Source organism: Aythya ferina, assembly GCF_964211825.1.
Source record: "Aythya ferina genome assembly, chromosome: 6".
NCBI classification, from domain to species: Eukaryota; Metazoa; Chordata; class Aves; order Anseriformes; family Anatidae; genus Aythya; species Aythya ferina.
The window spans coordinates 8064400-8089371 of record NC_140303.1 but is presented as its reverse complement, the minus strand read 5'-3'; the positions used below and the strand labels follow the sequence as shown (position 1 = coordinate 8089371).

Sequence of the window (24972 nt, the reverse complement as noted above, 5' to 3'; positions counted from 1 at the left end):
AAAGAATTAAGCTACTATCGATAGACTTAATGAAAATATTTGAAATAAAATCACAGGAGATGCAACAACTGAGCTAATAAAGGAATTTGTATCAAGTAGTCATTTGTGAATTTGGCAAGCTCCTCTAGGTAACCCTAATTAAGCCTCTGTGTGTGTCTCTATGAATAAATCGCTAAGCAAGTGAATGAAAGCAGACATTCTAGCATCATCTGGCCTTTGCATTGTTAATGATCTTGGCTTGGCATTTTTGACTGCAGAAACACTGCCCCAAAAACTTGTAATTTTCCTGGGGGAAGTGACCCAGTCAGATGTATTACAACCTAGCAGCCATTGAGCTGCCGGACAAACTCTTCTGCTCTGCTGTTTGCTTGGATCTATCAATATGAACAGAATTATATTGTCTAATGGCACATTAAACAAACTAGCATCCTCTAAGCATCGAGAACGATCGATAGCAAAGCATCAATATACTTTTTTTTTTTTTTCTCTCCTCTTGGACACGTTCTTGTCTCATGGTGATGTAATCTACTCTGTATTGTCCTGGTTTACTGAGAAGGAAGAAGCCCACAGATGCTAGATGTGTCGGCTCATACCACTTAAAAGGGCGCATTCTACAAATGACTAGGTAGTCTGTGGCAAAGTTGAAATATTTAACTTTTAAAGTTAACATTCGGTTTAAATATGTAAAGGCAACCTCCTCTTTAGCGTGAGACATAATGAATACTTTTCAAGTAGTTGTTATGATTATCACTTGAATGTAACTGCATGCTACCTTTCCTAATTAATTTGCAGTCCCAATGTATTACTGAGATGCATGAATATTTATGAAGCATCGATATACGGAACAGTAACTTTATTTTGGTACGCGTTCAGAACATGTTACTGCATACGTGAAATAACTTGTCGTGCTCCTTGATGAGGACTTTGCAACAGGAAAAATGTGAAAAGGAATAGAAGAGTGATGTGGTGGGAACTAATTGACTTATTTACTTATTGCTTATTTACTTATTTATATTATAAATATTTAAGTTTACTTATTTACTTATTTATATTATAAATAATATAATATTATTTATTTACAATAAATTGACTTATTTATGTGTGTGTTTGTGGACTTCAAGGAATTAATCAGCAGAACTGTTGAAAGCGGATACTGCATGCACCTCAGTATTGCAAATGAGCCTACAATAGCAAGACTTCAAGAGCAACTCTGAGGCATGCTGAGTCAGCACAGCAATATTGTTATTTAGAGCCAGTGTCACAACACCCAATAGCAACAGATCCCAGAGCTGGAACACAGAGCAGCTCAACAAGGTAAATATATCTACGTCAGCTTTTCCTTGGATTTTCTTCCCTGTTGTCAGTGTTAATTTTACCAGCTGCTGCTCCACTGTTACATTGCTGGTGATGGCTCAGGAGTCAGGTACAAATTGTGCGTATGGATAAAATCTGTAATAAAGCGAAATATTCTCAGCCCTTGTAGCAATGGATTACCCTAATGGTGGTGAGCTGAACGCCTCAGTAAGAATAGCACAGGATGGTCACAACTCCGAGCTTGTGCATTTAGTGGCCAATGCTGCAGTGGTCAATGCAGGGTAGGAAGCTATTGCTCTCGTTCCACACCCAACTGTCCTCCATGCCTGAATGCTCTGTCTCTCTCTCTCTCCACCATCCTGCCAACAGCTGCTGATGTAGCCACACTTATTACTGCTCTCTAACCTAGTTCTGTCAAAATGATATAGATGAGCTCTAAAAATACTTAATAGGGAGATTTTTTTATTTTTTTTTAAACCTACAGCATTTGGGCAAGTGAGGGCTAGGGAACAACTGTCTGTAAGGATGCTCTGGGTGTGTTATGCACATTAGGAGGGTGGCAACCACACCTGAAGGTATTTAGAAGCAGCTTTGGGGTGGTGAAGTCTTGAATTTTTCACTCAGCAAGGCTGTTGAATTTGATACAAGGTGAAAAACTGACCAGTCATGAGGCCTCCTACGTCAGCCAAATTCAAAAGCCTGATCTTTATTTTATAGACTAGGCATGCACTGGCTGCAACAAATCTTGACCTCATGCAAAAACCTCAGGCTTTAGCTATACATATGCAAATACATATGCAAAACTTCCCAGCGCAAAACTTGTGTCCACAGGGAAGACAATTCTAAAACAAACAAAAATGTTGATCGACATTCAAAGCAGCCCTGAACAGTTCTAACGTGTTAGAATTTCAGTGATTCCATTCAAACAACACATTGTTGTGAGTTTTCATACAGCTTTGAGACTGAATGGTAAACCAGCCTTTTCACTGTACGGGAATTTAAAGCAAGTGGAGCAAGGCAGCATTTCACTATGTATGTGTTTGGGTTATTTTATTCATATTTACACCTTAGGTGCGTCTTGTAAATCTTATTTTCTCTGCTACTTCATCATTTTTTATGACTTCACATCTTAAGGCTTGCAGGAATTTATATCTTCAGCTGAGTAATCACATGCAACATGACAAATTGCCACAGGCCAGGCTGTATCCAGCCACTTGGTGAGCAAGTGTAGTTAAGAACGCGGTGATGCCTTCTCCATCCCCATGCCTGCTGTAACGCCTTTGCGCTTTGCTTGTCTGGGACCTCTTGGGCTAATCAAAGGTGGCTGCACAGAGCAGAAAAATGTCTAGTTTCCAGGGAGGCAAACTGTTTGACCTTGGAAAGCTTGCCGTCTGGTTTTGCCAGGAAGCTAAAGCAAGGGGTAACATTCCAAAGGGTAAGTCTGCTACCTTTCTCTGCAGTCCTCCAGCAGATGGAAAAGGGGTGAAAGCAGCAGGATAGTGGAGCGACTTTGTCTCATTCAGCGTGATTCATTTGTACAGAGGCTGTTTAGGTGAGTACTTTGTTCATACTCATTTTAAGTAAGTGTCCATACTCATTCTTCAGGGCTGCAGTCAAAAGTTCTTCCCTGATCCTTCCTCAGATAGAGATCCAGAACTCATGGGATGCTTGCAATGTGACCTTAAGACCTAAGTGTGAACGTCGTGGCAGTAACCAAAGTTGTAGACAAAGGGCAAGATGATTTTTTTTTTTTCCTCTGTGTGCTCATTGTCTAGGAGGTGCAACCAGACACTCAGGCACTTGTATCATCTGGGAGCTTCAGCAACTTGCGAGTACACCTATAAGTATGGATAACAAGGTTTGTCTTCTGTTGTTTTTATGCTGTTCGTCCATAGCAGACCTATCACCGTTGCATGCTGCATTATTTTGCCCAGTTGAGAGAAGAATATTGTCAAAAAAGGTGACTACACGGTAAGTGACTCCTCAATATCAAAACCAAGTTACTGGCGATGCACAGGGATAGCACATACATAAACATTTCTCTTCATATTTTCAAGGGAAAGATGTCTTTATTACAAAGACGGCTGTATAAATAGTTGTTTGTGTGTAAGCTAACAATTTCCACATAAAGCCAGTATTGCTGTCACTGCTTTACTTGGGTATCTTGTGATCTGCCTAATGGGATTGGATTTATGGTGATTTCAGAGGAATGCGGATGGTGGTTTGCTGCCACAAACACAATTCCTCTATCTTTGACAATTAAGGTCTGTCCGTTCTTCCCTCCTTCATTCCTTCCCTTCCTCTCTATATATTCTACAAATGCTGCTGCCTTCATGGAATGTACACTCTGTATGGTTACTGCTCTACATGCACTGTGTGTATAGGTGATGTACTACATGCTATGCACGCTGTAGTTGGACTGTATTGTATGCTTTAGTCTGCCAGTATATAGGTAATGTGTTGTGCATACAGTGTACACTCTCTATAGTTAGCATGGTCTAAAAACACCCCCAGACACACACACCAACAGTTACACACCAACAGTTCCTGTCAGCACTTAATTTCAGTAGAAGGGTCAGCAATAAGAATTTAGCATTTCTAGATGATTGAAGTGCATACATTTGCTAGGCATCCAAAGCAAAAATGGTTTATTCTCCAACTTACACACAGGAAGGGCTGCAATACTCATATCCCTTATTACATTTTGTTTTATTTAATTAGGAAAATTTAAGTTTATTATCTCTCTTGAAGATCTATCCACAGCAGAGTCTTCAGGCATTGAAATGTCAGAACACTTAACACACACACACACACACACGCACACCCTTTATTTTTCTTCTTGGTGTGCCAGTTATTTATAACATATGTCCTTCCAGGCTACACAAAAGCACTCCAAAACTTCAAGTAACCAAAGACTGCCCACATTTTCTTTTTTCTGGTTTAGTCATTAATAGTTGAAATTTATTTATTTATTTTTTTTCTGACACATCCATTTTACTCAGGTCAGCTCCTCAGGTCCTCTCCAAGGCTAGGTATGAGCAGGACTCAAGTCAGGTATGGTTATGGACATGAGGCTCCTACTCTAGTACCAAGCTCTACTAGAGTAGTACTACTCTAATACCAAACTGTATTTAGCCTAATTACTCCATTTTGATTTTGTTTTTAAATATTTTGCTGTTCTGTTTTAGTTGGTACAAAGCTGTGCTCACATTAAGACTTTTCACAGTTGGGACAGCTGACCAAAGGGATGTCCTGCACCACATGGCATCATGCCCAGTGATAGAACCGGGGGGAGTTTGCCAAGGGGGCTGCCATTGCTCAGGGACTGGCTGGGCATCAACTGGCTGGTGGTAAGCAACTGTGTTGTGCAACACTTGGGTGTTTTGGCTTGTTTTTTTCCTATTTCAGCAGCTTCTGGCTTGCTCCCCAGTGGGATGGAGGAGAGAATAGAAAAAAAGGTAAAAGTGTGAGGACTTGTGGGCTGAGATAAGGACAGTTTACTGAGTAAATAGCAACAATAATAATAAGAGGAATAAAATTTAAAAAAACAAGTGATGCACAGTGCAACTGCTTGCTACCAGACAACTGCTGCCAGCCAGTCTCTGAGCAAACAGCAGCCTCCATGGCCAGCTCCCCCCAGTTTTATTGTTCAACATGATGCCCTGTGGTATGGTACATCCTGGGGCCAGTTGTCCCAGCTGTGTCCCCACCCAGCTCCTGGTGCACTCCCAGCCTCCTCGCTGGCAGGGCAGCACAAGAAGCAAAGTTCTTGGTTCTGTGGAAGCACTGCTCTGCAACAACGAAAACATCAGTGTGATATCAGCATTATTTTCATTCAAAAATCCAAAGCACAGTACTGTACCAGCTGCTAGGAATAAAATTAATGCTATTCCAGCAAAACCAGGACAATCATGAAGGCAAAAAGGCACAGAGAAGGGAAACAGTTACTAGGGTAAGAATATGTTTTGTTTTTTTAGTCCCTACAGCTGTGAATACTTGTAAGTCATGTAACAACATACCTGGGCTTCTCTGACTCTGTTCCTAGATGATGCTATTCCACTCTGTTTGCTACTCTGTTCTGCACAAGCTTGCATCAAATATTATCTATTGTCCTTTGTGATTCTCAGAGTCAGTTTCTTCTTAAGAACTTTATCCCAGCTATCAGTATCCATCTTGGTTAATCAAGTTATACCCAGTCCTTATTCCAACAGAATCTTAGAGATAATGGTCTTGTCACCAATTTGACAGTGGAAGCAAACCAGAAATAACTTGCTCTATTCCACATGTTCTGGCACCAGCCTGAGAATGATGAATACTTTCATAAGTGGCAGTGCAATTCATGGCTCTTACACTCATACGTTTTTGCAACGTAATCTATATCCAATGTGTTTAGCAGATTCAGCTTGCTTTCAGCTATGCTTTTAATTGAATAAAATCATCACTTTTGGAATATATTTTTATTCTTTCTCAGAAGGTTACCCATTACATCTGTGGGCCTTGGTGAGTCACTGATTTTTCCTCTATTTTACTGCTGACCATCTTTGAGCCTACAACAACACCTGAAAGGAAAAAAGGTCTGTCACTGTATATCCTCACCTGGCCACGTGATGCAGTCTGTGCAGTTTAGTGATTTGAAACAGTCAGTCTGTGTTACTGCCCATCTCTGTCTGGCACATGGGAACCTTTAGAGATGTTTGCTTGAACTGAATTCTTCCAGACTCCAGAAGACAATTCCTTAGTCCTAGGATGCTGACTCTCCTTACTGCTCTTTCTAACATAGGTTCAGGCTGTTCTACTTGATGCAAAATTATTTCCACCTAAATGAGGGAAGACAGAGATGGAGACAGGAATTTAACAGAAAGCTGTGCTGTATTCATCTTTCTGATGTTCTATTTCTGAATAGTCTGATAGTTAATAGCATCTTAATAATTAATCTGTATAGAAATTAATCTGTACAGAAAAAACAGGATTAATGAACCAAAAGAAAAATAAGCATCAGAAACTCAAAAGATCAAGCAAATATACCATGGTGGTATGACTGAATAAAAAGCAGGCATTAAAATACTGATGCTTCATCTTTATATGAAAGTTTGTAATTGGAAGAGAAAATGCTACAACATGTATCTATTATCATGATGACAGAAGCCGTAATGAACATGGGAAGCATTACAAACTGTCTAATCTCATTTATGGCCAGTATGCCTTAAATCAAATCATCGCCGTTTCAATTATACGACCAAATCTCAATCTCTGATCAGAGAGACAGAAAGGGACGTGGGGAACGGTCTGTATTCCCACAAGAAATGCAGGACTACATGACAGCTTTTAAGCATCCAGGCAGAATTTGGCTCACCATCTACACAGATTGCAAATATTGGCTCGGGGAATTCCTTAATTTTGACCAGGCTTAATGCATACTCAAAACCATGCACTTCAGTTACCAACAGAGGCCTCTCCACTCTGGGTGCGGAGCGGGAGGAACAGCTTGCCTGCTTCGCACGCAAACAGCGCGGGAGGGTTCTGCTGCTTGCGGCTGCTGCCAGCTTTTGGTGCCACTGGCAGGATGAGAGCACCCCACAGACTCTGGTTCTTGCTCCTCCTAGGGAGCATCCTCACCAGCCATGCACAGTCCCATTTCTGCAGCATCTGGATTTTTAGATGCTGCTCACATGAAATAAGGCATGTCGACTCTCCCTGAAAGCTACACACAAATCACAGGAGCAACAGAGCAGCAAACCCCCCAGCAGTGTCAATGCACTATCCTCTGGTCACTAAAAGCAGGTAAAGGGGAATTTATTTTACAGTAGAGGTTTATCTCAGGCACTTGTATGTAAATGCAGCATCAGCATACATACATTTTTTAACTAGCTTTAATCTTCCTAGGAGCAAAAATATTCAGTTTAATAATTTTTATTTTTAACTCTACTACAATTGATTTAACGTGAACTGTCAAGCAAGATCAAGGTGTCTGGAGTAGCTTTATGGTTCATCTTATTCTACTTAAATAAAGCAAGAAATTGTCAACAAGTCTAAAAGAATACAATTCTGCCAGAAAAGTATAACATTTCCTTTCACTGTCATGACCTAAATGACTATCTGGACAGTGCACACTATCACTGCATCAACTACTCTCCCACATACAGTCAGGAATTGAGTCTAGTGCTGTTTTTACTCACAGTCACACAGTTCTAGAAAATCCGGTGTTTATTTGTCCGTGACGGAGCAGTACGCTTCGCTTGTTTATGCCAAGTCCTTCCTCATTTTGTGCATCTGTTTCATCATATGTGTCCTGGCAGCTGTGGAAACGATAAGTTTCAAGAGCCAAGAAAGTTTACAGGCAACTACAAATTTTGGTGGTTTAAGGAAGAAACACACGTTGGACAATATCTGCATCAGTTTTTTTTTCCATAGATCAGTTTCACAAGGTTGGCAGAGATCCAGTCACCCCTAGAGCTCATAAATATGAAAGGAATCTGGGTAATACAATTAATATGCTTCTTTAGCAAAGTGATAAAATAGCAAAACCAACAGAAAAACCAACACCAAAATATACTAAATGATTTTTTTCATAACATTACTCAGAGATACACTTTTCAAAGGAGTTTGATCATTATTTTGCTCAGAACTGAATGTTAGATGGAGAAATGCAGACTGACATCATTAATCTGCTTAAAATCCAAGCATCACTCCACCACGTGGCATTGACGATGCTGTCACCACATTGTTTCTCTTCTAGTTCCTTTCTAATGTTGTTCTGTTAACAAGGAAAACCGTGCATGAGTGCATGTGACATGTGAGGAAAAAGCCACCTGAGAGGCTAGTTGTGTGAAAGGGTTAAACAGAGCTGGGTGAAAGCAGAGATCCCACTGGGCAGATGAAGGTCAGACTGATTTGTGTGAGCTAATAGGCCTGTGAATTTAGAACACCCATGGAGGAAGATGCTAGCCAACGCATCAAAAGAGAAGAGCATATTATCCAAAAGCAGAAATATGGGGAAAGAATGACACATTCAACTGAACTACAGTTTCAAGTGTTCTTTTAATCTCTGTGAAATGCCTTTGATTTCTAACAGGAGAATATCTGCCATTATATCAAAATATCCATAGAGCTCTTCTAATCATTCCCCATGTTGTAACGTGCAGAATTGATTCCTCGAATTAAGAGGATGCTGCTCTCCTAAGTAGTCCCATTGAAACCAATTGAGCTACATCAATATGACAGCAAAAGACACAGTCCAGCCTTTAGATTTTACCACTTACTATTACATGTAATGCTTCAGTCATTACGTGACCTGGGACGACAGACTGACCTGTGCTGTAAAGTACTACTGGATGAACAAGGCAGGCGAGGGGGCGGGGGGTTGGATACAACAGCTTTCACTCCCTGAGCATTATCAAATCCAATTCCATTGGCATTCAGATCAAGCAATGACTTAAACAGCCAGCCATCTGCATCTTGCTTTTGTCATGGTACTTTACTATTTGATGCTAGTAGCACTTACCAAGCGATGGGGAAATTCAATACTGCATGAACAATGAGGTGATGTCTTCACAAACACATTTGCTGAGTGCTTCATTGGTATTTATAGCCTGGTGTCTGTTCTTCAGTGTTTTCACATGTTCCTGTAAATGTTTGAGGTGCTTCGGCTTTTACAAATCCCTCTATTTATATGACAAAAAGTATATTAAGTCATGTACAAGGGAACTTACTCATCATCATTCACTAGACTCTTATTTAAAAAGCTAAAGGTAGTCAATGAAGGCAAGGGAAAGATTGCTGTGTCTTGGATTGGAGCTAGTGATTTCTGATAGATCTCCTCTTGGAGATGCACCCATAGGCCGCAATTTTTGTGGGATAATGATTTAACAAACAGTTCCGAAAAACAATGCAATTTGGAAAAACAGATAATGGTCTGTAGATGATTGACGAGCAAGGAAAGAAGCTACGTTTGCTAATGAGATAGTCCAGTGCGTAGATCAAAAAGCCCTGTTATTAAATTTAAGCAGGGGTTTCCAAACAGCTGCTGAAACCTGCATTTTCTTGCATTAATGTGGCAAAACTTACAACAGAGAGGCTGCAGCCCCTGCCATTGGCTTGTGATAACAGGTAATGCTGTTTTGTGCAGAAGTGCCTGAGCCTAAGCAAAACAAGGCTTGGTACCGAGCTCACCCATGGACTCTGGGTTGCGTCTCTGATAGCTCCTACATGATCCAAAGGTGCAAAAAAGAAAACATTATAGAAATTCAGAACCTGGTGTTAGGTAGACTGATAACTTGCAAGTCAGCTTGCATATAACCATTTTGTGCAAGAAACAAGTGATTACATCAGTTTGGATTTATCAAATAACTCCTTATTCTCAGTATTTCATAGCAAGTTGGAAATCAGTTATCAGTTTCATCGTATTTTGCTTAATGGTGACTCTAATATTCCAGAATTTTAAATTGCATGCACACTTGCTTTCTCTAGTAGAATACATTTACCATGGCCCAACAAACATGATTTATCATAAAGGCAAAATATTTGTAGAAAAGCACTAACTTCTTGTGATTTATGACATTATTAAATGTGAGCTGGGATGCAAAGTGAGGAAGAGATGCTAGGCTCACTTACACAACAGCACTGAGCCTTTCTTTTAGTAAAAAAAATTTGCATCAATGCAGTCATTACTTACATTAGAAAATGCTCTCAAGTTGAAGATCAGCGTGACCCTCGTTTCGGTGAACCTGTTCACAGGAAAAAGTTCAGTTGATATATAGGCCATGAGCCATCCATGATACGAGGATTTCTCTGTTGAAGCTCCCCAGGTGGGGGTGGCAGGAGAGAGGGTGGGATCACCGAGAGTTTCACTGTCCTCTTCCAGTGGCACAGCTCAAGACGCATGCAGGGGCAAGCTTCTGGCTCAGCAATCTAGGAATTGAATGGTACATCTGCAGTGACTCCTGTTTGATAAGCAAAGCCTGCCAAAATGCAGATTCCTCTAATTCCAAGGCAATCACAGACTGTTTAATCTGGTTTGTGTCCAAACCGAGGATGGGCAGTTTGGATGTAAGTAGGAGAACAAGAGGTCAGTGAATTCAGGCACCTTCCTCCTACTAGTTAATGTGTGAAATGCCTCAACTCAGCACACTGATGTCAGCACCAGATATAACTTGTTTTTTCTAAATAATCACAAGCACCTGAGATCACTAAGACAGCCTTCTTTCACTATAATATTTCAGGCCTCTCTGCACATAATGCAAATCCCTTTAAAAACAGTGAATTAAATAATAATAATAATAACAACAACAAAACGTGCACTAGAAGAGCAAGCCTGGACCAAGGAGACGATGCTCCACCCTAAATGCCCTCGAGCTGCATCTCCTTTCCTATGAAGGGAGAAGCACTAGGATAAAAAAGTGAAGTGAGACTTTCTCCATGACAACAGCTGGAAAGGAGCCTGGGGTCCAGCTGCAGCGGTCCCACAAGGGGATGCTCTCACCACCAAGTAAGCTTTTTTCCCCTCCGGTCAATTAAAACTTCAGCAGCATTGCACAAAAGCAGCCCACAAAGATCTAATGGGAAAAAGATTAGGAGCCAGTTTGCTCTGAATAGCCTGCAGTTTTGTTTAGTTTTATCATCATCTAAATCCACCCTAGGAAATTTATACATTTTCTGTGCCACTGTCCTTTAACAGTTTGCAGCAGGATCTGCCAGAGGAGTCAAAACATATTTTCCCACGTTCAGATGATCTTGCAACACAAGTTACTATCATTACATGTAGCATCTTACACTTTGCTCCAGTACCACCTATTGACCAGTTTAGAAAAATATTCCTGTTTAACAGCAGAATTTAGATGCCGTAATAAAATCTAATACAAGTGCACTGGCTTTTTACAAAGAAAATGGTTTCGTCTGTTAGAACTATTCCTATAGCTTGAAACCTCTCTGCCTGAAATTAGCAGTAAATTGTATGTACCAGTAAGTCATCTTTTTAAGTTAGCAAAATGCATGTCATGACCCAGCAGGATGTTCCTCTCTGTAATCTCCTGATAAACACATCCATTTTACATAAAGTGCAAAATATTTTGAATGCTTTATTTCAGATCTAAACCCATCAAAGGATCAAACCAGTAGCAACATTTTATGATCTCATTAGACTTACAAGAGACGGGATGCAGCATTTGGCAAAGTGGTTCACGGAGTGCACAACATCTGACAGAGCTACAGCGAGATATTCTGAACTGATCTGAACACTTAGAGTGATCTAAAAGGTTTGATTTTCCTCCATATTCTTTTTAAAAGGTAAAAAATGAGGCACACAGAGATACCTTATGACCAGTCACATTTAATCACCCTGCAGACTGCAGTTTGTGCCCTGTTCTTCATCTAGCACTATGCCCCTTACAGTTGCATGCCATTTACATGCTCATAGTTCAAGAAAAATCTTTGGCTTCTATGCCAAAGCTGTATCTTGGATCTGACAAGACATATACTTAGTAATTTGGTTCAGTACTTAGTTACTTTGGCATTGTTTAGGCCAAATGTGAAACGTAGAAGAATTTAATTTTGGTACATCATATCTCCTCATATTGCTGCACACCTAACCTGTGTGTAATCTGGAGTATACCTGAAGGAAAATGTGCCTTTGAATTCTCAGTTTCAGGTTCAGAAGGTGCTTCAGCAGCTAGGTAGCAGGAGCAGTTTCCTTTCTTCAACCTGACTTCAAAAACAATCATCTCTCTAATAGGAGAGCAACACAGAACTAATGGCTTTAATGTCTGAAAAAGGCAGAGGTTTTTTTTTTATGGTACCATTAGATTTATAGGAGGAAACTGGTATGGGAGCACTTCCTAAAAACCTGTAATGTGAACACATAAAAACAATGGGGGAAAAAAAGGAAGAGCGAATTGGTTGCAATTAAATAAGAATTGTGGTATTTGCATGAAGTAGAGTATAGATCCCAGTCAGTATTTCTCCCACTGCATTTTTCAAGTTCAAAATGTAATTTAAACCTGTCTCTGGGCATCAAAAATGAGACAGGAGTCTTTGCAGAATGAGAAGGAGGTAAGTCTGTGCACGGCCTACCACTGGTCACTGATCAGTTGTTCAAACGTGTTTGCAGAAGCAACATACAAAGCTATACTCAGTGGATGATCAGCCTACACACCATTTAGGCACATCATTTTTTTCAGAATAATACTGATTAGAACAATTCACAGCCAATAGTAATCTTGAGCTGACTGGAAGGGCAGCAGAGATGTGACCCTAGCATAAAACAAAGCACACGCTACAGCGAGCAGTGCTAACATGAGGCAAAAGCCTAGGGGGGTGCCTATTGCCATGCCTGATTAAATGTGTCTTATGGGTATAATTCCTTGAAATTTAAAAAGCTTAATTTTTAAATTGCCAGATAATTGTGTAATTGTAGTATTTGTATTCCCCATGATGAATCAGAGAGTGTAATTTCTAGCGGTTCCATGAAAATGAAATTGCCTGAAAGCGTTCACGACAGCTCTGCTCTCAGATACAGCCATGGGGCTTGGAGGTCGGCCCTACAGCAGGGCAGCAATGCTTTACCTGCAGATTCACTGATGAATAACATTACACATAGCATGTCCAGTACATTTTTCATTCTACAAAGTACATAAATCACCTTCATCTGCAGAAAAATAAGATCCCAGAGGTATTTTCACAGGGCAGGCAGGTGCCTCTGATTTCTCTTTCTAGCAAGCTCATTTGAAGGTAGTTCAGGGGCATGAGCTGCACCGCTGCTGCGTTTTGCTTGGCAAGCGGTGCTGTCGCTTTCCAAGGGAGATACTTCCATGATGAACAGATTGGTTGGACTCTCATGAAAACATTATACCTGATGCATTTCAAATAAACTGGTGATTCTCAGTGCTCCTTTAAATTTCCCTATTTCACTAAAATGCAAGGCACCTGATAAATGCGTGCACGACAGAAGTAATTACAATCAAATTACCGGGAATGCATATCAAAGCTCATGACAACACCAAAAGATGCTAAGGAAAAAGCATCTAAAGCTAGATGCTGCTGAATAAATAAATCAGTTAATTTGGGAGAAATATAGCTGGCTATGTACAAAAGGGGTGTTTGTGCATTGCTCAATACAAACATGGGCTGATAAGAGGCCTGCAGAGACAGAGAAAACACATTATGGGCAAAACTTAATCATGGGCAGCTGAAGGTAATCTTCAGCTCTTTCATTTCCCCTGTATGGAACTTGGTCTATATTTTTCAAAGACACATAAAGTTCTACTGCAAGACCACGTGCCTCTAGACTATTAATTCTGCTAGAAGTTTGGAGAAGAAAAAAAAAAAAAAAAGACTTAAGAAAAATGCAAATTCAGGCCAGCAAAAAAGATTTGTCATGATATACAGCAGCTACAGGAGTTTCAGTACTAAGGCATGCAAATAACATTGCTATCAATTTGGTTTGAGTCAATCCATCCATACGGCTACGTAACCAGCGTTGTTCAGCTGGACAACTCCCCCACACCAACCAGCAGCAGTCACCATGGACGTCACATGGTTATTAAGAGGTCCCAGAAACCCCCACATCCAGTACTGAAGAACAACCTCAGTAACAAACACCTGAAAGAGTTCATCTCCACTTGGATGTAAAATGTTCTCAGTGGTGTGCAGGCCTCCTGGACCAGAATACCTCCCTTTGGCCTGTCTGTCCATCTCCTCGCTCCTGAGCTGTGGCGTGACCCTTGACTTTCTTGTCTCATCTCATTGCTGCCGGTGAATTTCCTCCAGACATCCTTGTGCAAGATGTACACACACACATGTACAGGTTTCATGCCCAAAGAAGCTACAAAACAAAGTACAGGGTTGATGCAACAAGCTGCAGCCTTCCAAGTACCTGTAGTAAAATCCTCTATCCTCAAAAGCTGTACCTGGCCCACTGGACCAGGCCTGGGACATAATACAAGAAGAAAGTACTGCAAACAAAGCTAGAGTATACAACAACAACAAATTGATATCACAGCTATGTGCAGGACTCTTTTATTTTTTGAAATAAATTTACTCTAGGGGTAATCAGAAACTTTCTCCTGGTATCAACTTTGAAGTTGTTCATGGCCAATCTATATCCATTTAATCTTGCAACAATATTTTAAACTATTTCTCTGGTCTTGGTATTCCCTCCATTGCTGTAATCATAGGGCAGAAGGCCACTGCAGTGTTTCTCTCTGCAGTGGCACATACATGGGTCACACTCAGAGCAAAGCTACAAATACACCCAGGCATTGTTATTGTTGCTTTTGCTCTTCTGTAACTTCCAAATGATGAGCTACAGAAGTTCTTATTAGCAGTCCCTCAGGACATGAATTTATGCGGTATAGCTTGTGATATTGCGATACAAAGTTCATTTCCTTGTGTAATTAATTTAATCTTATTTTTGTTTTACCAATTGAAAGGCTGTCAGTTTAAAGGCATAGCCTTATTTTTTCCCTACATTTCTATTCGTGTAGCATCTGTTTTCATAAACACACACTGAGGTTTTCCCCAATCAATAATTAATGTTTTAATTGGTATTAAACTCCAAATGTCCTTTTAGTTTCTCCTATAGTACTTTAATATCCCCCTTACAATTATGCCTCAGCCAGAATGCAAAGTTTGTAGGATTCGATTCCTGTATTAAGGTTATTTACCTTTGTTTCCCATCAGGTAGATTTTACAAGTAACATTTCTATTAAAAAAATATTTGGACAGAGGAACACCGATTGACAAGCACAGCAAAAATGTTTCTCCCTGGAGCTAACACCACCTCTACACACTCCACATTTACATAGCAAATATGCACCACTAAGTCATTATGCAAATATAAAACTCAGATTATACACAGTGATTTACACAGGCATCGATTTACTGACTTTTTGGTGGATTCAAGTGTAAATTCTTTTCCACTTTGGGGCAATTTTTTAAATGGTAACATACTGGGATAAGGTTTCATTAAAGAGTAAATGGACTTCAAAGTTTGCATTGCAGAGAAGGGAAAAAGGAAAGCTTTTTCATTACAATCACATTGAGAAGAGTTCTTAAACTGCATGGCACTCTAAGCCATACATTATCTTCATGTTATCTTCTGTTTATACGATGTTAAGCATACTCCGTAAAGTTCAGATATTTTAAACTGTGAGCTCTTTGGGGCAAGAGTCATCTTTTTCTGCACGTATTTTTTTTTTTAGCCCCAACAAGACAATGATTTTTGACTTGATACAAACACCACACATTATAGAAATTATCCATTAGGAATGTAAGAATTCTTTATTTGATATCAAAACAAATACCCTGACTGTATATCTAAAGATCATCATTGTGTTTAAACAAATAAAAAGTAAATTTGCCTCTTACCACTAATAACTAACAACTACTTCTTGCATCAGACAGTTTAGTAGTGATCATCCTTTAAATCGGCGTGTAAATCTACTTCAGTGGTGCTACTAAAAACAATTCACCCACACTGAAAAAAATTGCCTCTCCAGAATTTGGCAATTAATCAAAAGTTCTCACATAACACTTTATCTTACTCATGAGTATTTAAGTTTCCAATCTAATATTTGTCTTCTATACCTTCAAAGTTGACATTTCATAATATTTTTAAGGAAAGATTAATAATGTAAAAAGGGAAAAATGCTGCCTGGGGCAACAATCAGACAATAATATATAGACTGCAAGACAAACACCTCAACAAAAAAAATATTGCAACTTTATGTTCCTACATTACTGTATGATATTAGACACCATCACTCACATGAGCTTTACTGAGCTGGAAATAGTTTGGGAGATGGAGGAAAATCATCATAGAATGATAGATCATCATAGAAAATGATCCGTTTAAGCCAAAGAAATAGAATTATCAGTGTCAACTGCTCTGTGTTTTTAATATTTCCAAAGATTGAAATACAGTCTCTAAAATTAAAATACCAACATGACCTGTCAACAATCACTGTGAATCCAGGTAAGTGGTTCTTGGGTATTGTATAATTTTTACTTCATTCTGGGTTTTGCACACAAACTGAGTGACAGAATGTATACTGTGGTGGTATTAAAGTGTCAACTCCGAAAGCAAAGATTTTTCGATGTTTTTTCAACTACATCTTTTAGTAAAATAGCTTTTCCTAAAGCTCATAGTTTTTAAAACTAGTACACATATGAGAAAAACAATTGTTTGAGATATTGTTGTTGCCCAGTATAAAGTTTTTATTACATAAGAGCATTAAAATTAGGTACCATAGTATTTTATAAAGTTGGTAAAAGCTAGAGTGAAAGAGCACTAAAATTTTCATGTATTTTAAACAGGTGGTCCTATGATATCATCATCATCTACTGCAGACAATTATAAAAAAAAAAAAAAGAACATGTATGGCAATCCCATGCATGATTTGCATTAGTGCATTCAGATCATATTTAAAAAAATAACAACGTTCTCTAATTCAAGCAGGCAAAATCTAGAAATAATCACTAAGTGTACAGTACTGCAGTTACTAACAAAATTATGCTTTCAAACAATGTTTATGTTTTTAAAACATATGCAGAAGAAAACAAAATGGGTTAAAAACCATCACAAGCTAGAGCACTAAGCTTTGAGGTCTCCTCACTGTATTCTAAGAAGCCATCATCATGTCATTAAAAATGGGCAGGCTTGGATGCTGCCATCACTTTTATTTCTCATAGTAACTCTTGTTGAGTTACTGTTGTTGACCCAGTTACATTCACGACATTACCACGCCACTGACTACAAAATGTTTTTAACATTTCTTTAATTATAAATGGTGCTAGCATGTTTGAAGGATTATTTCACAGACTGACTGCTACAAAGTCCACAGCCTAAACAACCTGAGATGCTTGAGCTTCATAATGTGAAATTGCTCGTGCTTTCAAAATTCTTACTGTCATCGTACCTTAATCCTATACAGGTTAATGTATACCATTATCTATGGCATAGTAACCATCCCAGGTATAGCATGAAGGAGTCCAAGGAAAGGGTTCCTATCTCTAGACTCCCAGAGCTTTCAGAATATCAGCTATCCCGAATATATAAAATACCAAAAAATTCACTGTTCAATGGAAAACAACAAGGAAAGACAAAGAAAGGATGTTTTGAGCTCAATTCCAGGATGCTTTTGAAAGTCAAGGACCAATAAGATAAATGTCTGCAAGTACGATGCAGATGGCATAACATTCTTGAGGATTTTATATCATATTAGAGACTTTCATTTTGTGTTAGACATTGTCACTTTACAATGCACTTGACATATTATCTCAACTGTTTCCTATAATTTATTTTCTTTTTTTCTTCAGACTGAATAAAATTTTCACAAAGAAAAAGCACAAAAAAGGAGAAAAAACACACCCAAACATTACAAGATGGAATGAAAAGTAGAAGATGTAAAAGAACTAGAATGTTATTTTCTTGCTACTAATATTGCTGACATTCCTGAATGGTTTCCTGCACCAATAAGAACCACTAACATAAGTAAGTATTGCCAAGGTTTCTTTTGCAGTTTTGCATCGCTATAGTTACGTGTTTCCTGTTCTTTTCAGTTCTACCAGAGTAACAGATAATGTACCGGGATTGCAGGAAAATTGCTCTTCACTCATTGGCTTTCTCTCTGGTACAGAGTGTTTGCAGAGATGATCAGACAGTATTTTCTATGAGGAAGAAAATGCTTGTTCAAACTTCTACGAAGAAAGGCTTAGGATGAAATTAAGATCAGTCTAGAATAGTTTATAGTATCACTTGGTCTTATACAGGGACATATCTCGGACAGCCAGGTTCCTTATATCCCTGTACCCATGGAGCTAATGCCAATCTTGAATTAACCCAAAATTGAATTATTAAGATATTTTGCTTTCTTAGATATTTAACCCTTTAGTGCTTCCGCTATTGACATCAGTAGCAAAGAGATGAGAACACAAGTCTCCTTGTAAAGTATTTTCAGAGTAAGGATATAGTTAAAGTATTCCAGACTTAATTATCGAACAAGTCCTACGAGGAGCGGCTGAGGGAGCTGGGCTTGTTCAGCCTGGAGAAGAGGAGGCTCAGGGGTGACCTTATTGCTCTTTACAGATACCTTAAAGGAGGCTGTAGAGAGGTGGGGGTTGGCCTGTTCTCCCACGTGCCTGGTGACAGGACGAGGGGGAATGGGCTTAAGTTGAGCCAGGGGAGTTTTAGGTTAGATGTTAGGAAGAACTTCTTTACAGAAAGGGTTGTGAGGCATTGGAACAGGCTGCCCAGGGAAGTGGTGGAGTCACCATCCCTGGAAGTCTTCAAAAGACGCTTAGATGTACAGCTTAGGGATATGGTTTAGTGGAGGGCTGTTAGCGTTAGGTTGGAGGTTGGACTCGATGACCTTGAGGTCTCTTCCAACCTAGAAAATTCTGTGATTCTGTGATTCTGTGATTTGAGAATGAAAAATATTACAGAGGTAGAACACAGAAAGGTACGAGGATGATCTGAGATCAACTAATCTCATTTGTTTCAACAGTGCATGTGCTTTGTGGAAATTTGATCCGAGTTCCAGGTATGTTGAGAGTTTATGGAAGTTATCTGACACAAATGCTTATGATTACCAGTATTGGGGGAATAAAGAAAGAAGGAAAAAAAAAAAAAGAAGAAAAAAAAAAAAGAAAAATAAAAATTACCTAGAGAGTGGAAGATAAAAACAGCTTTTACCAAACACAACCAGAATGCCAGCCTAGAGATGCCTGCTCATTTTCAGCCAGTATCACACCAAACTCTCAATAACAATTGATCTGATGCTCACCATTGCTGTTTGTATGAATTTCTCTATCTGGTCTCCCTAGCATATTTGTGATAGGCCCTGGCATTTTAGAGCACTAGATTATACAAGGAACCAAGCAATTGTTTGGACTGCTTTTACACTGTAGAGCATCTGCTATTTTTCTGAGTTTTAGGCTAGACCCGATGAGGAAAAGGGTTTCCAGTCTGTCCCTGTGATGTTAAAAAATAAATAAGCAGCCATTCCAAACATTATGAAATTAAACATCTTTCTCTATTCTGTGTAATAGAACCAAATTGCTACAATCGTGTCATTAAACGCCCAGTGCAGCTAGTATGAAAAATTGGAGCAGCCTGGTGATTTTTCTCGCTTTCTGTCAGCAGAACAACGTCTGCCTGCAACAAGGAATACCTATATCCATATGCTTTCTGTCAGCCCTCATGATAAATGCAGCACAGTCTTTGTGCTTCCAGCAAATAGAGAGAGAAAATGATATATAAAGCCTCTCTTTGTTCTGATTCATGGATAGAAGGCATTGCATAGACAAAGAAAAATGTAATGTCTGCACGCTGATCGGGGGTATTCAACCACTGCAGCTGGGAGCTGATTTAGGAAAAAAAAAATACTGTTTCATTTTATTTTTACAGAATTTGAATCCAAGCTAAACATAGTTGTGAATGATTGGAGCTTAGTTGTCTTGTGTCCTCCATCCACTAACGCAAGCACTGTGACCGCTTGGTCTGGGCACACACGTGCTGCAGGCTCGAGCCTCCCAGTACCAGCAATTCCCCTCCCTGCCACAGCTGAGTCAGCAGCAGAAGGTGAATGAAGGCACCAGAACCATTTGCTGCCGTGGGCCAGCAGCAAAACTGCAAATTCCCTGGAATATTGGGGGGAAATGGGGAGGATGCACGTGCAAATTGCTCATTGTTTCTGCTGATCTTTGAGTGCTGCAGGACTTCCCTATCGCTATAACTAAAAGGCAAAATTTATTTCCAATTGACCCTTTTATCAAAGTAGTAATGCCAAAAAAAATCAGGATTATCATTTTTGCACAATTCAGCTTCCTCCGTGGCAATGAGGGTAAACCAAAGACCACATCCAATAAACTAAGTAAACCCTCCCGTGCTATTTATTACTTGTTTTATTCCCTTTTTACTTCCCTCATTCTGTCAGATAAGGCTTCTACAGAAACTTATGCTGATAAAGTAACATTGTATGATAATAAATATATTAAAGGAAATTAATTTTAGTAGTCTCACCTGAAGAAGATAGGCAGAATTCATGAGTTCTCTAGACACTTAGAAAAACACCTCCAAAAGGAAGCTATGACCCACTAGATGCCGTACTGACCTTGCAGAGGGCAGCATCCATAAAGTCATGGTGGTGGCACATTAACACATCCAGCTGACCTGAGAGAGTCTACATGGCTGGATTAGCTTGGAGGTTACGGTCTGAATCCTTACACTTTAGACAACTAAACCTGAAAGATATTAAAGTTAACAAAATAATTAAGCTTTTAAATTGGTACCTCATTTTCGTCACTGAGTCACTATTTGTTTACCTTATTGTATTCCAAATCTGAATTAGGTAATCTACAACTATTTACATGCAGACATAATATTTCACAACTGTTAGGCTACAGTGTCAAGAATGATTCTTTCAGAATAACAACACTGAAATGTGAACTGCTTTTGGCTATCTTATTAAAGGGACTTTTTTTTTTTGTAAAGCACCTATAAAATCTATATGCACAGTAACCCCTACTTGCAAGTGAAAACAGTTGTTGATGCATGCAATTGTTTATTTTGAATACAGAAATAGACATCTGCATGGACAAATGGATGTGCATGCAAATTTTCTCCCAAACTTTATAGAGACAGGCTTGATCCAAAACCACAAGAGCTTTTTGCAATATTCCCATTCATTTCAGGGATTTTGCCCACAGATGTTGTTTCCAAACCATTGACATTACTCCATCACTCTTAAATATCAAGAAGATTAACTCCCCCACACACACTTGTGTTGTTTTTTTTTTTTTTTTTGTAAACTTGTAGCACAGTAAACATGATACTGAGTTGAATCGAGTTTAAATAATCTAAACAGAGATTATCTCTAGAAGTAAACTTGATAGTCACTCAGTAATTAAGCATGCATTGTTAGGTATCTTCTCCTGCAGTGGATATTTACATGCACCCCTCCAGGAAACCTGCTGAATGGACAAATCCTCCATGCTTCCAAAATCCATGTGTTAAAACAAACAAACAAAACCTTCGTAAACCTCAAACACCCTTCACAGTGACATGTTGCTGCAGGTAAAGGATCAAAATACCTGAAAGTGAACATGAAATACTCTGACAGGATTTTAAATACTTTAATTGTGTTCATGTTGCAGTGGGGTTTGTTTTGTTTCAGTCTGAAGGGTCACCATAATTAGCAAACTTCCAGGTTACCCTCAGGATGAAGAGTACCACAAACTCGCTAATATTCAAAGAGCTAATGAGCACGCAATGCTTCTCTGCATTATGTATTTGCTTCTACCTAGTCTTTTGGGCCCTTTGGGTCTGTGGGCAAAGGGGCATCTTCTGCTTACAATGCTCCTGGGCACCACAGGGCAACCCACCTGCATGAACCACATCCACATCAGTGGTCAGGTCTCAAACAGAACCGATACAGCCAAGCTGGCAGCAGTAGCCTGTGACGCAGTGCTAGATCTGCACAGGAATGGGTTTTCCTTTAGAAAACCTAAAGTTGCCATTCTTTTAGCTTAAGCCACCATAGTTTAATAAGATGAGTTGTTTTTCCAGGCTTGCTGATTGATAAGGTTTGACACATGTTTAATTTGCATTTAATTACATGCAATCTGGCAAGGGGCTAAAATGAATAGTTTATAAAGCAGATACATTTGTATAGATTAGCCAAGTGCCTAGTAAGGGAGAATATAGCCACCTATAAATATTTAGAAGAACTAAACAGCAAGGAAAGATAAATATTGTTGAAAATGACCTATTTAGTAGGCCACTGAAGTATAACTGGCAATAAAGAAAAACAAGCAAAGAAAAAGCCTAAGAACACTGATTACATTTAGCAGCATAATCAGTTAAACACAAAGAGGTAGTACTTCTGTACCTGTACCTCTTCCGTCGCTCAGTCTAAATTTGTAATCTCAAACACATTGTCCATGAAGTGTCAGATGATAGCTAACAGGTTTGATTAATAAACTTAGTAGACCTGTGTTTCTAATTGTCAGTTACAGATTAACACCAATATCTTCAAATTGCTTGCTTTATATAGCTCTCTTTTTGGAAATGTTATATTTCTAATCTTTGGAGAACAGAGAAGTAACTGAATATTCCTAGTGAGAACTTGACTTCATATTAATCGGTCTCTTAAATCATGAAGTGGTTGTTTCCTATATATATATATAAGTGAATAATGAGATCTTAAGCGCTTCTTTTGATCTTATAGTTCTGCTTTCTTAAGTAGCAAAAATGTAACCCTATGTGATTTATACCTGCTCTCTTATCTCAGAGTTATAAGATTTTCTCTCAGATTGGTTTGTTTTCTTTCTTACGTTTTGTAAGTATACATAGAAATATAGTGGGATATCAGAGAAATAATTTAGAATTTTGTGTAATACTTTTAGAAAACTTGTGGTTAGCTTAAATAGTCCCATTGGTCTCATAAAATCATAATGAGAACCTGAGGATGGAGATGATTAAGTGGAACATGTGAAATCTACTTGATAGAAAATACCTACTTTAATGTGAATGCCACCAAAACAGACATCTAGCATAGATAACAGCTGAAACTAGAAAACTTTCCAAGTAAAATTGTTATGTCTTTATTGTAGGCACAGCATGAAAAAAGTTCTTTATGCATTGCTGTTGTTCTTATTCATTTGTCAGCATGTGGTAAGTTAATGAACACATAGAAGAAAGGTTCCTCAAAATGAGTTCTGGAAAACATGATTTTATCCTGCACTTTTTCTCATAAGGTCTAATTTTGTTTTGGGTTTGCCTGCTATTTTGACCAAATTCACAGGTTACAAATTTACTGACAAAAGTTTCAAAACCAGTTATCTGACCTTTCCTACATGCGTGAATCTGCTTTAAAGTAAAAGCAAATAATATAATATTTACAAATTAAATTTTATATCCTCCCCTATTGTTTTCACCCCTGCCCTCAGTACTGTTAGTACTTGTTATTTTTCACTTGTCTCAGAATTTAATCTTTAAATTTCAAAAGCGAGTATGGAATAATTTTCTGATCTGATGTTGTAAGGTAGATTTAACACCCAAACACCATTATGATTTCAGTCTGATTTCAGGAAAAGACAGTTCTACAGACTGCAACAAAGAAGAGATTATCGTAAAGATTAAAGACAATGCCCAAAAGTATACATAGAATCATAGAATCATAGAATATCCTGAGTTGGAAGGGACCCTTAAGGATCATCAAGTCCAACTCTCGACACCGCACAGGTCTACCCAGAAGTTCAGACCATGTGCCTAAGTTCACAGTCCAATCTCTTCTTAAATTCAGACAGGCTCGGTGCAGTGACCACTTCCCTGGGGAGCCTGTTCCAGTGTGCAACCACCCTCTCTGTGAAGAACCCCCTCCTGACGTCCAGCCTAAATTTCCCCTGCCTCAGCTTAACCCCGTTCCCGCGGGTCCTGTCACTGGTGTTAATGGAGAAAAGGTCTCCTGCCTCTTGACAACCCCTTACAAGGAAGTTGTAGACTGCGATGAGGTCTCCCCTCAGCCTCCTCTACATGGTGACGGCTGCAAGTCAACTAACGTATTGTCAGTCTCTGCGTAACACTAGGGTTTCTCAGTTGATTAATAAAGTAAGAAGTTATGGGATATATATTATGCGAGTATGTTTTCAAAGTCCGTGGAGATAAAACCTCTCCACATCTCACATCACTAAAACCACCACAGTATACCAACACACTTACGATTTGACATGGAGTTCATTCTGTTTTAAAAAAAAAAAAAAAGTGGCTTATATCCCACTAACATGTTAAACTCCATTTTGCACACTTAGAAGAGAAAATCATGGCATTTTTCAAGACAACAACAAACCTGCTAAACTTTCAAAGAAAGTTGATATTATTGGCCCAAGGAGTCACAGGCAGAGGAAATTACATTCTTCTTAGTGGTTTCACCTGAACACACTACAATATAAATAACTTTTATAAGCCTTTTTATCTGTGTTATTAACTAAACCATGAAGATGATCATCACTTTGTCCTATTAGAGCATGTACTTCTTTTAAGTCAGAGATACTTTATCTATGGCAGATGTTAATTTAAAGTAGCTATCCATTTAAAGCTTTTACCAACAACTAAAATTGCTGATTGACCTCCATTCTGTACCATCTCTGTGAAAACAACTGGACAAAACAGATTGGAAACCTTGAAAGACAGAAGCTCGAAAACATAACGAAAGTGACTTTTTTCTGACATGCTTATTTTCACTCTTACACTTTTACGTGAAACATAAATTGTCTATTTCTTTTTATTGGATTAATATAGTGTATTAATGCTTTTGGAAAAATGCAACTAATCATAAAACCAACCAATTCTGATTTACTATTTTAAGCTGATCTGTGAAATCAACTATTACCATGTTAGTTATTGAAATTGCATTCACCAAAGTATTTCTGGGTAAGCTGTTATTTATTTATTTATTTATTTTCCCCAATATTTATAATTTATTAAGGTATGTGATTTTTCTTTAAAAAGAGATATAGTTGTATTCTCTAAAATCTGTTAACTCATAGTAATGTTTTTCTTATACTAAAACTGAGATTACGAATCAAAATCCAGTACGCATTACGTTGTGTAGAAAGTCACTATTATTTCTAAGGAACCATCTGAGTAACAGAGCAAAATCTTTTCCA

The 24972-nt window shown here is 38.7% G+C and overlaps 2 protein-coding genes across 19 annotated transcripts in view; one reads left to right on the top strand and one right to left on the bottom strand.

The window, feature by feature from the left end:
- The window catches only part of ZNF804A (zinc finger protein 804A), a gene marked incomplete at its 5' end in the record, with an annotated part of 254919 nt that extends 231481 nt beyond the window's left edge, over positions 1-23438 (top strand). For 2 of the 5 annotated variants that reach the window (XM_084522934.1, XM_084522930.1), the window contains 4 exons: positions 1122-1314; positions 2775-2866; positions 3090-3172; positions 5786-7051. Of the gene's footprint in view, positions 1-556; positions 626-1121; positions 1474-2774; positions 2867-3089; positions 3173-5785; positions 7052-17622; positions 17798-18809; positions 18846-22917; positions 22979-23394 lie in introns of those variants that run through there. The other 3 variants (XM_084522931.1, XM_084522933.1, XM_084522932.1) reach the window with 3 other exon arrangements.
- Positions 5998-24972, bottom strand: part of LOC311438506 (uncharacterized protein) — a 369670-nt gene continuing 350695 nt past the window's right edge. For 11 of the 14 annotated variants that reach the window (XR_014694144.1, XR_014694145.1, XR_014694146.1 and 8 more), the window contains 5 exons: positions 20327-20547; positions 9986-14128; positions 8816-8975; positions 7491-7610; positions 5998-6131 (listed from right to left, as the gene is read on the bottom strand). The gene's annotated coding sequence lies outside the window, so the exon portion shown is untranslated. The remainder of the gene's footprint in view (positions 6132-7490; positions 7611-8815; positions 8976-9985; positions 14129-20326; positions 20548-24972) is intronic. The other 3 variants (XM_084522945.1, XM_084522946.1, XM_084522943.1) reach the window with 2 other exon arrangements.